General features: G+C 46.2%; 2 pseudogenes; both read right to left on the bottom strand.

Annotated features, from left to right (window-relative positions):
- Positions 1 to 3922: 3922 nt before the first annotated feature.
- Positions 3923 to 6416, bottom strand: LOC136470205 (uncharacterized; annotated as a pseudogene).
- Positions 6417 to 8153: 1737 nt separating this feature from the next.
- Positions 8154 to 11094, bottom strand: LOC136470204 (cytochrome P450 724B1-like; annotated as a pseudogene).
- Between the last annotated feature and the right edge of the window lie 36 nt (positions 11095 to 11130).

Raw genomic sequence — 11130 nt, 5'->3', positions numbered from 1 at the left:
ACTCCCTACAGCTCTGTATATCTGGACGGAAGCACAGTTAGTTAGAGGGAATACGTGGCGTAAGTACAGGGAGTATACGGACGGTCTCGACGTCCTGACACAGCACCAGGTTACGCTCTCTATACTATCGTAGCAGTGTCTTCTTCGATGTACACTATATCATAACCTAACACAATTATAAAATTTTAGGTGTTTTGGTGTCCTTGGGATTCTCCGAAGCTCTAGGGCTATCTGAGTCCTGTCACTAGGGACGAGTCACACGAGTATCGCTGCGACGTCCCTCTTATTTTCTTCCATGTGGTCAAGATTCACTTACCCATCTAGGTCTGTAGACAGTTTGAAAGAATGACAGGCTGCCCACCACCGCTTTACTCCACCAATCAAGTATTGTACGGGTGCGTTATCGATTAATAATAATGCTACAATTCATAGGTGTGTTTGGTACAACTAACATCGTTTTGTTGCAGGTTTGACCGCAGGAAGAGGTACAAGACCAAGGATTGGCGCGTGACACACAGCTCGTACATCCATTTGTGGCAGACCAGGGTACCACATGCGGTCCTTGCAGGTCCTCCACACGACCAGCACACCTTCGACGAGTACCTGCGGTGGCTTTATAGGTCTACGAGGACACATATCAAGCCCCCGTACACTGACGTGGCGATTGACGAGGACTCGGAGGAAGATGTCATCGAAGATGTGTATGATGTTACCACTAGGGAGGACACATAGCTACAGAGAGCCCCGCTTCAAAGATACGTGGTAAGATACTTGAATGGTACAATTTGTTATCCTTTTGGTATTAAGTATGTGCACTAAAACTGTCCAACCGTGTTTCTGTACCCAGGCGACACAATTGTCAAGACTGTCCAACGAAGCAGCGTTCCGGCTTCACGAGTCTAGAGGGCAGGGGCCAGGCGTTCTCGCGGCTTTTGTGGAGGTAAACATAAACTTGTCCGTTTCGAAAATATTTCTTTAGTGTATATGTGTTTGGGTAATGAACTAACTTTAACGTCTATTTATGCAGAAGGTGAAGAAGAGCTGCAGGAAGCTAGCTCAGAAGTTGAGCTGCATGGACACTCCTTATGAGGAACCGTCACTCCCCGCGCGGTCGGGTGGCACGTCTTCAGCCTCTTGGAGGACACCAGCCGGATCTTCTTAGCCGATGACGCAGGGTGCCACTTCCGCGGTGCGTACACCACCACATCATAGCGCTAGGAAGGACCCTGCAACCGAGGACGAGGAGGAGGACGATGACGATGACGACGAACCCCCAGGCTTCCGCGGACAGCACGGCCAGTGGGACGAATGGCCGCAGCATGAGATCGACATGTCTCAGCTAGGTGGTGCCCCGCTTGGTACTCAATGAGCCTCACAGGTACCATCAAAGATAGTTTATTTAAATACGTAGGCTCCATGAACTAACGATCATAAAGAATTATAAGTAATCATGCGTATCATATACCTGCAGGGTACGAGCCGTACGCACCGTCGACGCGACCATACCGACATTGGCTACACTCCCAATGTGTTGCCAATAAATCCAAAGAGATAAAGGCATCCGATGGATCCTTACACTCCTGGGTCTTAGTTTGTTAGGTAAAACGAATATTGGCATCCGAAACTTGCGGGGTTATTTGGTTATGTTATCTCAAACTTATGTCAAAACAATGAATATGTTATGTGGCAGCTTGTCAACTTGCTTCTTATTCGTTTCTTTGAGTCGCGGTAGCACTGCCGGCGATATTAAGTACCCTGCGTTCGGGAACCGGCAGTCCCGGCGTATCTGGACGCCGGTGGCAATTTTTCGTAATTGGTTAGTTAAAATGGTGCATAACCGTATTATGAAATACGAAAAACTAATCATTGGCTTATTAAATTCTCTATTTGGCCGTTGAAAAAAACTCAACAAAATACAGACGCGACGTGTTTCGATTCTACCATCCAGGTAGCCCGGGCCGGCGGCAGGCACAGCGGCCAGGTGGTGTGGCTGCTCGTACGGTATATTTGGTCCAGCCGTGCCACACAACAGGGCGCGGCACTGCCGCGCCAGGGTCGGTGGCGTGGCAGGACCTGCCACGTCATCGGTCCCCCAGGCCGGCCCACGCCACGTCAGCCCTCTGTCGCGCCACCATACATGGCGCGTCACAGGTATTTGGCCGCGCCAAGGCAATAGGCGCGGTAAAAAATGTTAGTTAAAAAAAGCCGACAATGTTAAATTTAAAATTATATTCAAAAAGTGTTAAAATTAAAGAAAAATCAATATTGAATGGTTTCCGGTGGTTGACGATTAATGTGTTTGGTCAAAAACGCCGACATTGATGATTCAAAGAAAATTACATTCATCTTGTTTATATTTAATCTCATTGTACCAAAAGAACAACAAAATAGCGTACAAAGATTTTGTTCATACTTGATCATGATTGCATATGTAGATTAACATTTCGTAGACACGTGTAGATTTCTAGAAACCTACCGACAACACCCTATCCATGGGTTGTTTATATCTAAAAAAATCCAGTCTATGGATTGTTCATGCCTGCGCCACCGACCTGGAAGGAAAAAGACTAAAGTTTAGTCGTTGTCTCATTTTTTGTTTGGACACATATATAGAGTATTAAATATAGATTAATTACGAAACTAAATGCACAGATTATGGACACATGCATAGAGTATTAAATATAGACTAATTACGAAACTAAATACACAGATTGAGACTGTTTTGCGAGATAAATTTTTAAACATAATTAGTCCATGATTTGACAATGTGGCGCTATAGTAAATATGTGCTAATGATGGATTTGTTAGGCTTAATAAATTCGTCTCGCAGATTACTAACGAATTTTATAATTTATTTTTTTATTAGCATCCAAATACTTCATATTCTTGTACGATGCCTCCTAAACTTTAGTCTACACGAAACACCAACAGTCCCCATCGAGTCTAGCAGTAAAATTGTTTCCTTCCGACGATTTGCTCTGGCTGCACTGCCGCCTTCGGTTGGAGTCACAACGCGGAAGACCGAGCTGAAACATCAGGCCCGTTTCCATGTGGCCCATTCTGATCCCAGCGGCCGGCCGGTGGCGGGCCGGCGGGTAATGTTTCACGTTGCCAGCGCAATGGCGCCGCCGATGCGTCGCCTCCTGTTTAACTAGCGGCTAGCGCGCTTGTTTCCATGTTGATCGCGTGCGTCGTGTGCGACTTCCTGGCCTCCCCGCCGCGGAGCTTTCCTCGCTTGCTGTGTCTTCTCGCATCCCCGCAATCACCCGATCCTCGTAGTCAGGGACGGAGGATCCGATATGACGAGGTATGGCTATGGCTGAATCTCTGAGAAGCTTTCCTTTTTTTTTTTTTTTTGAGAAACAGCTTTTCTTCTGTTGGACTGCTGGAGGAAGAGGACGAGATGGGGTATAAACGAATCGTATTTGGGCTCTGTTTGGGCCAACTAGCGTTCCGGTTTCTCAGCCAATGTAAGTTCCCATATCGCTGTTGCCTGGTGCGATATGGGAGGCACCATATCGTCGAAGAGGCGATCAGTTCGTGGCGAATTGTGTGTTCCACTCCAACGTGCATGGATGGTTGGCCGCGAGAGATTTGATTATTTAGGACTCTGAAACATTAACTCTTGATTATGTTGATACTGAACCCATATTCATATACAGATAGACACATTTGTCATCCACCTGAGTATCAACATAACCAAGGAGTCAATCTTTTGAGTGCTAAATATGCAAAATGGGAAATCCCTAGTACGGCAGTGTGTGACATGGCAGGGCCGAGCCGACAAAAATCGAGGCCCTGTACCAAACTCTAAAATGAGGTCTACCTCCCTAAAAAATATGACCGTAAATAAGATATATGATACATATCACACTAAGATATATCAAAAACCGTACCTATTCAACTTTTGCTTTCATAATCTTTAATTGAAGTACTTCATTCTTTTAGTGTTCCTTGAAATGAAATCTTCAATGATATGCTCATAATCAATCTTCTCCAGCAATCCACTCTCAAGTGCTATTGTAGCCAAATCATTAAGTCTTTGTTGTGTTATTGTCGAACGCAAATATGACTTCAATAGTTTCAATTTAGAAAAGCTTCGCTCTACCGATGCAACGGTCACAGGAATGGTCAATAGAACTCTATATGCAATACTTGCATTGGGAAAACAGTCATGCCGCTTTAGGAACTTTAGAACTTCAACAGGACCCATATTTTCTTTAGGAATGAAATCTTGAAGAAACTTCAACTCCACATACAATTCATTGGCATCAACATCAGATTTTTCGTCTTTTGTAAGGATAGCCCCAAGATTATCACAAGAAGATTTCAAACTCGTGTCATCCAATGACTGTAATGTTTCAGAGGTAAATTAGAAACCAAAATTTTGTTGGTAACTCTGGTATTGTTCAAATCTTGTTGTAAGTGAGGAAATTGCTTGATCAACAACAGGTAAAAAATAGCTGATTCTAAATAGCTCCTTTGCAGACTGTGTACCCGCATTTGTGTCATCTAAGTTCTCATCAAAATGTCTCTTTCTTTTAATTTCTCGTCTTTTACGAAATGTTGTACCAATATCCATCTCAAGTGCAATTCCTTTGGCAATCTCTAATGCTTCTAAGAAACCAGTTTCACTATAATCCTTGAAGAAAGAAATCAACCCTTCCACTTTCTCAATAGCAACATCAATAAGCATATCCTTTGCTTGCAAGTGTTTGCTTACTAAATTAACGACATATAATACCTCATACCAAATGACTATTGCCAATATAAATTCATACTCTCCAAGTTCATTGTTTGACAAGCCCTTAGCCTCACTGTTTGTTTTTGGATCATTATCAACATCAGATACCTAAAATTGAAAGGAATAAAATATGTGTTATAGTTGGAGATAGCCAAAATAAGTACATCATTATCAAATATCAATACAACAATATTGGGTACCTGAAGTAGAGCCTCTCGAATGTCTGTGCACTAAAATCTTATAGCTTTAACACTTTCAACACGACTCTCCCAACGTGTAGCTGATACTGACTTAAGAGTCAATCCTGATATGTTATCTTTTAGAATCTGTCATTTCTTAGTAGAATTAGCAAAAGTTGTATAGATGCGCTGGATGATTCCAAAGAAGTCCTTAGCTTTACCACAAGTCTTAGCCATATCACAAAGTGTTAAATTAAGGCTATGGCAACCACAAGCAGAATAGAAAGCACGAGGATTTACATTCAAAAGTTTCTTTTTTACCCCTTTATGTTTTTCTTTCATATTTGACACATTGTCATAACCTTGTCCTCTCACGTCATCTATATCAAGACCATGGAGCTTTAGTTCATTCTCCAGCACATCAAAAAGTCCTTGCCCAGTTGTATCGTTGACATCCAAAAATCCTATAAAGGATTCTTCTATGCGAACATCACTTGAAGATGAGTCAACATATCTTATAATTAAAGACATTTGTTCTTGGTGGCTTGCATCAGGAGTACAATCAAGTATGACAAAGAAGTACTTTGCACTCTTTATTTTCTTAATAATTTCAGACTTAATAGCAGAAGCAAGCAAGTGTATCAACTCATTCTGAATCTTAAAATCAAGATAATGAGCTTGAGTTTCCTCACTTGTAATACGACGAACATGTTCTTGAATAATTGGGTCAAATTCAGCCAACATCTCTACCAATCCCAAGAAATTTCCATTGCTATCTTCATACAATTTGCTATTAGTCCCACAAAAAGCAAGATTATGCTTGGCAAGAAATTTAACAATGCAAACAATTCTGAACAAAACTTTTCTCCAATGGTCCTTTTCTTTCTCGAGTTGTCGTTGAGCGGCTTTATCAATAGTTTGATCCTTTTGCAATCTACTACGCAACTCATACCAAGTTGCCATACTCAAAACATGATTTGGACTTGTTCCATGCTCTTTAAGTCTACTACCAAGATGTATCCAATCATTAAACCCCTCATTTGCCAACTGACCTTTTCGATGGCCTTTTGTAAATAATTTACAACCAAAGCAAAAGACCCTATCGAGTTCCTTAGAATAGACAAGCCAATCCCTATCACAATGCTCTCCATTTGATAAAATTCTTGTATAGAATAGTGCAGAAAACCTTCTAGCATATCTATTCTTAGGACCTTTCTGAATTGATAAATCTCTTCTAGGGCCCTTCTCTGCTAAAATATCAATTTGTTTATGATCAAGGGAATCCCAATATCTAGGATCAAATATATCAGGCTGAAAGGAATCATTAACATCCGCAATTGGTGAAGTACTATTGGCCCCAATGTTATCAGCATTGTTATCCATTTCAATGTTTGTGTTATCAATAAGAACTTCCTCGACCCCAACAATATTTTCTGTCTCCATCTGACCATCTCTAGGATCATTGTCATCATTATTGGTGGACACTTGTGACTCTTTTCTAACAAATTTATCCATAGCCCCCTTTTGAGATTGAGTTAAATCCTCTATTCTTTGTTTTTTCTTACACTTTTGGTAACTAGATTCATACTTTCTAGACCAATTTGCAGAAGACATGACTCGGCCCTGATCGAAACACTAGATAATCCAGAACCAGAACAAATATAACTATACACCTAGATGAATCAATATTATATTAGTCATTATCCATCAATGTTGATTAAAATATTGAAAATTAATTGCATCAGAAATCAGATTAGTATACCGATCTGCCGCGAGGCGCGAGACACGAGACGAACTGACGGATCACCGATCACGGACGAGACGGGATCTACGAGACTGCGATGTGCGCGAAGTGTGATGGAGTCCTGCCGTCCTGGCGTCCTGCCTGGCCGGCGTGGCGCCCTGTGGTCTGCGGATGCGTCCTGGACGCCGATGCGGCGCCTGGCGGCTAGCGTGATGAACTGATGAATTGATGATACGGCCTGCAGTGCTGTACCGTCGCGGTACCTATACCTGCGATGCGAGATAGCGAGAGGGCCAGAGGGGCAGGGCATGCCGCTTGCCGCTTGGGGGCTTGGGGCCTTGGGCCTGGCCGCCTGCTGCCTGCCATGTGTCTAAGGATGGCAACGGGGACCCGATACCCGATACCTGACGGGTATTTGATCCATTAGGGGACGGGGATGGGATCATATCTTTACCCGCGGGTATCTAAATGGGCAAGAATCCATACCCGACGGGTATAGCGGGTACGAGAACGTTCCCTGTTTACCCGTCGCCGTTACCCGTTGGGGAACCCGACTATTTGAGCTGTCATGCGAGTATTAGGCCCAAAGAAGCTTAACATAGATATTTTGGTCCAAATCTGAACAGTCATATATATAATTTGTGTGTTCTAGGAACCCTCGTTCAATTTTTCCTCACCATCTCCGCCAGCAGCACAAGCACGCCTGTCTCACGAGCGCTCGTGCCCCTCGCTTCCTCAGTTCGGTCTCTCTGCCACCTTTGCTCGTCCTCCTCGCAACCTCGTTCCTTCTCCTCGGCATCTCCGAGACTCCGACACTTATACCCGGGTGAAGAAGAAACGTCTCCGATTGCAAAGCTGCGACTCCAAGTGTCCTTGTTTATCGGGTATGCAGTACCCGTCGGGTATCTGTTACCCGACCGATACCCGACGGATACGGAGATGGGCAAGAATCTATACCCGAGACAGTTAATGGGGATGGGAACGGGATGAATTCTCCGTAGCGGGGAAGAGAACGTTCCGGCGATACCCGACGGGTATATACCCGTTGCCATCCTTACATGTGCCATCGATCGGGCCTATTATATACCTACAGGTCTGTACAGTACATGTACATCTATACCTATACTACACCTGACTGGTTGGTGGGCCCCTCCTATTTGGGGGCCCTGTTCGACCGAACCGGCCGCACGTGCTTGTGCTCGGCCCTGTGACATGGACACCGTCCGGGGATAGCATTTCCGGTGGGTCTGATCCTATGGGGAGTACTAGGCACTACATTATGTGTATTGCTTAGCATACTTGACAGGTTGCCATGCACATTATACAACATCCAAGATCCAAGGCGGTATATTAACTATTAAGGACGCGTTTGGAGGGGCTCCGGCGGGCTCCCGCTCTGTCACTGTAGCGCTACTATCAAGAGTTTCAGTCGTTCGTCGTCCTCAGCTCCTGCTTCCTGATCGATCGATAGCTGGATGCACGTACGCTACAGCTGCTGCCCGACGAACCAAGGGGCCGTATCAGACTGCTGGTGGCACCATATCTCGATGGGCAGGCCCTTGCTGAACTCCACGTACGGGTGCGCCATCGGGACGTACTCGCCGTCCGACCTCCAACCGTACTGGAGCACGAGGTGGTGAAGGAAGAAGGCAGCCTCCACTTTGCCCAGCTCCGAGCCGGGGCAGAGCCGGAGTCCGCCGCCGAACGGCGCAAACTTCTTGCCTGACGGCGTCTGGTCCAGCCCCTGCAATAATGCAAATAACGAACTCATCGCAGGGAGTACTGGGATCAATCGAATCGATCAAACAACACGGTTCATGCGTACGTACCTCCCATCTGCAAGGATCAAACTCTTGGGGGTTCTTGTAGAGCGCAGGGTCCAGATGAACGGAGCCCAAAATTGGCAGCACTTTCCAGCCAGCTGGGATCACATACCCTGCCAAAACAAAGTACAATAGGGATTAGGGGACACTGGAACAGCCACTACAGACATATCCTCTCGCAGTATACTGATTTTACAGTAGTCATTGGGAGGCACCACACACCAGTAGTAGATACCACAGAAATTAAGGAACAGTGTAATAAACCTCCCATCATGCATGGTAACTGTGTTAGAAATGATCGTATGAATATGATCACAGCAAAAAGAAAGAAAAAAAAGTACATCCATTTTATTTTTTTACCTTTATATTTGACATCCTTGAGGGCCTTCCGGTGCACAAACTTGACAATGTTACCGCATCGCAACGTCTCGTTGATAACCTGCAACATCATGCAGGCAAATGTTAGGCTCCATTTTAATGCAAGTACATATCATCTAGATTATTCATATGGATCAAGTATCACGCTGACTACAACATGGATGAATAAGGTTTTTGTTTTCTACAGATAACAAGAGGGATGAGTTTGCTTGTCGTCCGCTTGTCAATAGAGATGAACCAACCAGCTTACACGTTGTGCTTCCCCCAAAAAAAGAAAAAACAGCTTACACGTTGGGTATATTCCATCTTCCTGTAGTACTCAGCAGTCAAGAACTCATCTGTGCCCTTGCTGGACCTTATGCTCTCATGCTCTACCTACATATTACACAAGAATTTGCTCAGTTTATCTTTCAACACAACAGTTTGATCAGCAAACTGATTATTCGCCTTAAAATAATCACGAGGTGGTCTTACGTACCTTCAGTTGCTCCAGACACTGGGGAGATTGCCCGACGAAATACACGAGAATGGACAGCAAGACGGAGGTGGTCTCGTAGCCTGCTAAAAGCGAGTCCAGCACGAAGGTGACCTTGTCATCGTGGGACAGCTCGCTATTTGCGATGAGCACGTCTAGGAAAGCAGGCTTCCTGAATGACGACCCATCGCCCTTCCACCTCTCGTCCATAATCTCTTCCAAAGTGAGAGATATCTTCCTCCTAGCCTGTTCATAGTTCATAATTGAGGCTAAATTAAGCGACGAAGACTATCAGAAAAGGTAAAACAACTATGGTTCGAGAGGAACAACCCCGTTCTAAATAAAGTGGAGCGTCATGAGTTCATCGTCCCTTAAATTTGATGGAATGACCACATTATATTCGTCGTACTTATAGGGAGTTGCTATATTTCAGTGAACTGAATTTTAAGGAATTTTCAGATAATAACAATTAAAAGAACAACTCACAAGGAACAATTTACAATTTTTTTATATCCGAACAATGACAAAATTGCATGCCTGAACAATAACAAAAAAAAATCAGGCGCCTAAGATATTTGACCACGGATATACTATAGTTACGCACCTCTACAGCTCTGGCATACGGTGTCCCTGGGATGTTGAGAGGGAGGGAGACGAGCCCCTTCATGAAGGTGGAGTAGTGCTCCAGGAGCCTGCGGATGAGCGGCGCCTCCGGGGACAAGCCCACCACCTGCTCCACGATCGCGCCGAATGCAAACTGCACGCCAAGTGCCGGCCAAACAGGCATACAACCCAAAGTCAATTCAAGCCAGAAAGAGACGCGCTAACTCAGAGCTTGGGATATGATAGAAACTAGGAGTATAGAAAGACCACGCGTGCAGTGCAGTGTGCCAGTGTGCAGACAAAACATGCACACGAGCGGCTACAGCGCAGTGCTGTCCCTTGTCACACGGGATCTTGTCTGGCCAGCCACCGATCTGGAGCTATAGAGCGCCTGCGCATCAACAAGGCTAGCGGCTAGGGATGGAGAGAGCTGCTGGGACGGACGTCACCTGTCTTGCCTCGTCGCAGAAGGCAACGGCGCAGCGGCCGCGTCAGGACGCGACGACGGCGCGCGCGGCCCGGTCGACGTCGGCGAGGTAGGCGGGCCGCAGCCCCGTGGAGGCGACGAAGGCCAGCGCCATGCCGCGGATCCGGCGGTGGCGCTCGCCCGTGACCACCAGCAGGGAGGACCCGCCCAGGATGCCGCGGATGGGGCCCGGGTAGCTGCACTGGAACAGGCGCTCCTCGTTCTGCAGCACGAAGTGGTTGAGCTCCTCGTCGCACGACACCACCGTCGGCGCGCCGAACAGGTGCGACTTGAACACCGCGCCGTACCTGCATGCCGGCCGAGCACGGCACGGTGTCGCGACAGCGGCGTTGGCGTATGCGTGCCGCATGGGAGAGAGAGACCGTCATGAGCAACGACGCATGTACTGCTTGCTGGTACCAGTTTACGACGTTGACTACTAGATAGAATGCATGATGTGCATGGCGACGAACTTAACGAACCTGGTGATGTGACTGTGCAAGAAGTCGCCGGTGGTGTTGGAGGCGTGGGGGCGGAGGAAGCCGATGGTCTCACCGACGAGGGGCCAGCCGAAGCTGCCCCTGGGGGCGCCGGGGTTGCGGAGCAGCGGCAGGAAGTGGCGGTACACCACCGCGGCGAGGATGGCGGCTACAAAGACAGCCAGCAGCACAGTCGTCACCATTGTACACCTTCCAGATGTACAAGTCAAAAGAAAGGG

This window comes from Miscanthus floridulus, chromosome 8 (assembly GCF_019320115.1).
Source record: "Miscanthus floridulus cultivar M001 chromosome 8, ASM1932011v1, whole genome shotgun sequence".
Classification (NCBI taxonomy): domain Eukaryota; kingdom Viridiplantae; phylum Streptophyta; class Magnoliopsida; order Poales; family Poaceae; genus Miscanthus; species Miscanthus floridulus.
The sequence above is the reverse complement of the archived record's forward strand: the minus strand, read 5'-3'. Positions and strand labels throughout refer to the sequence as shown.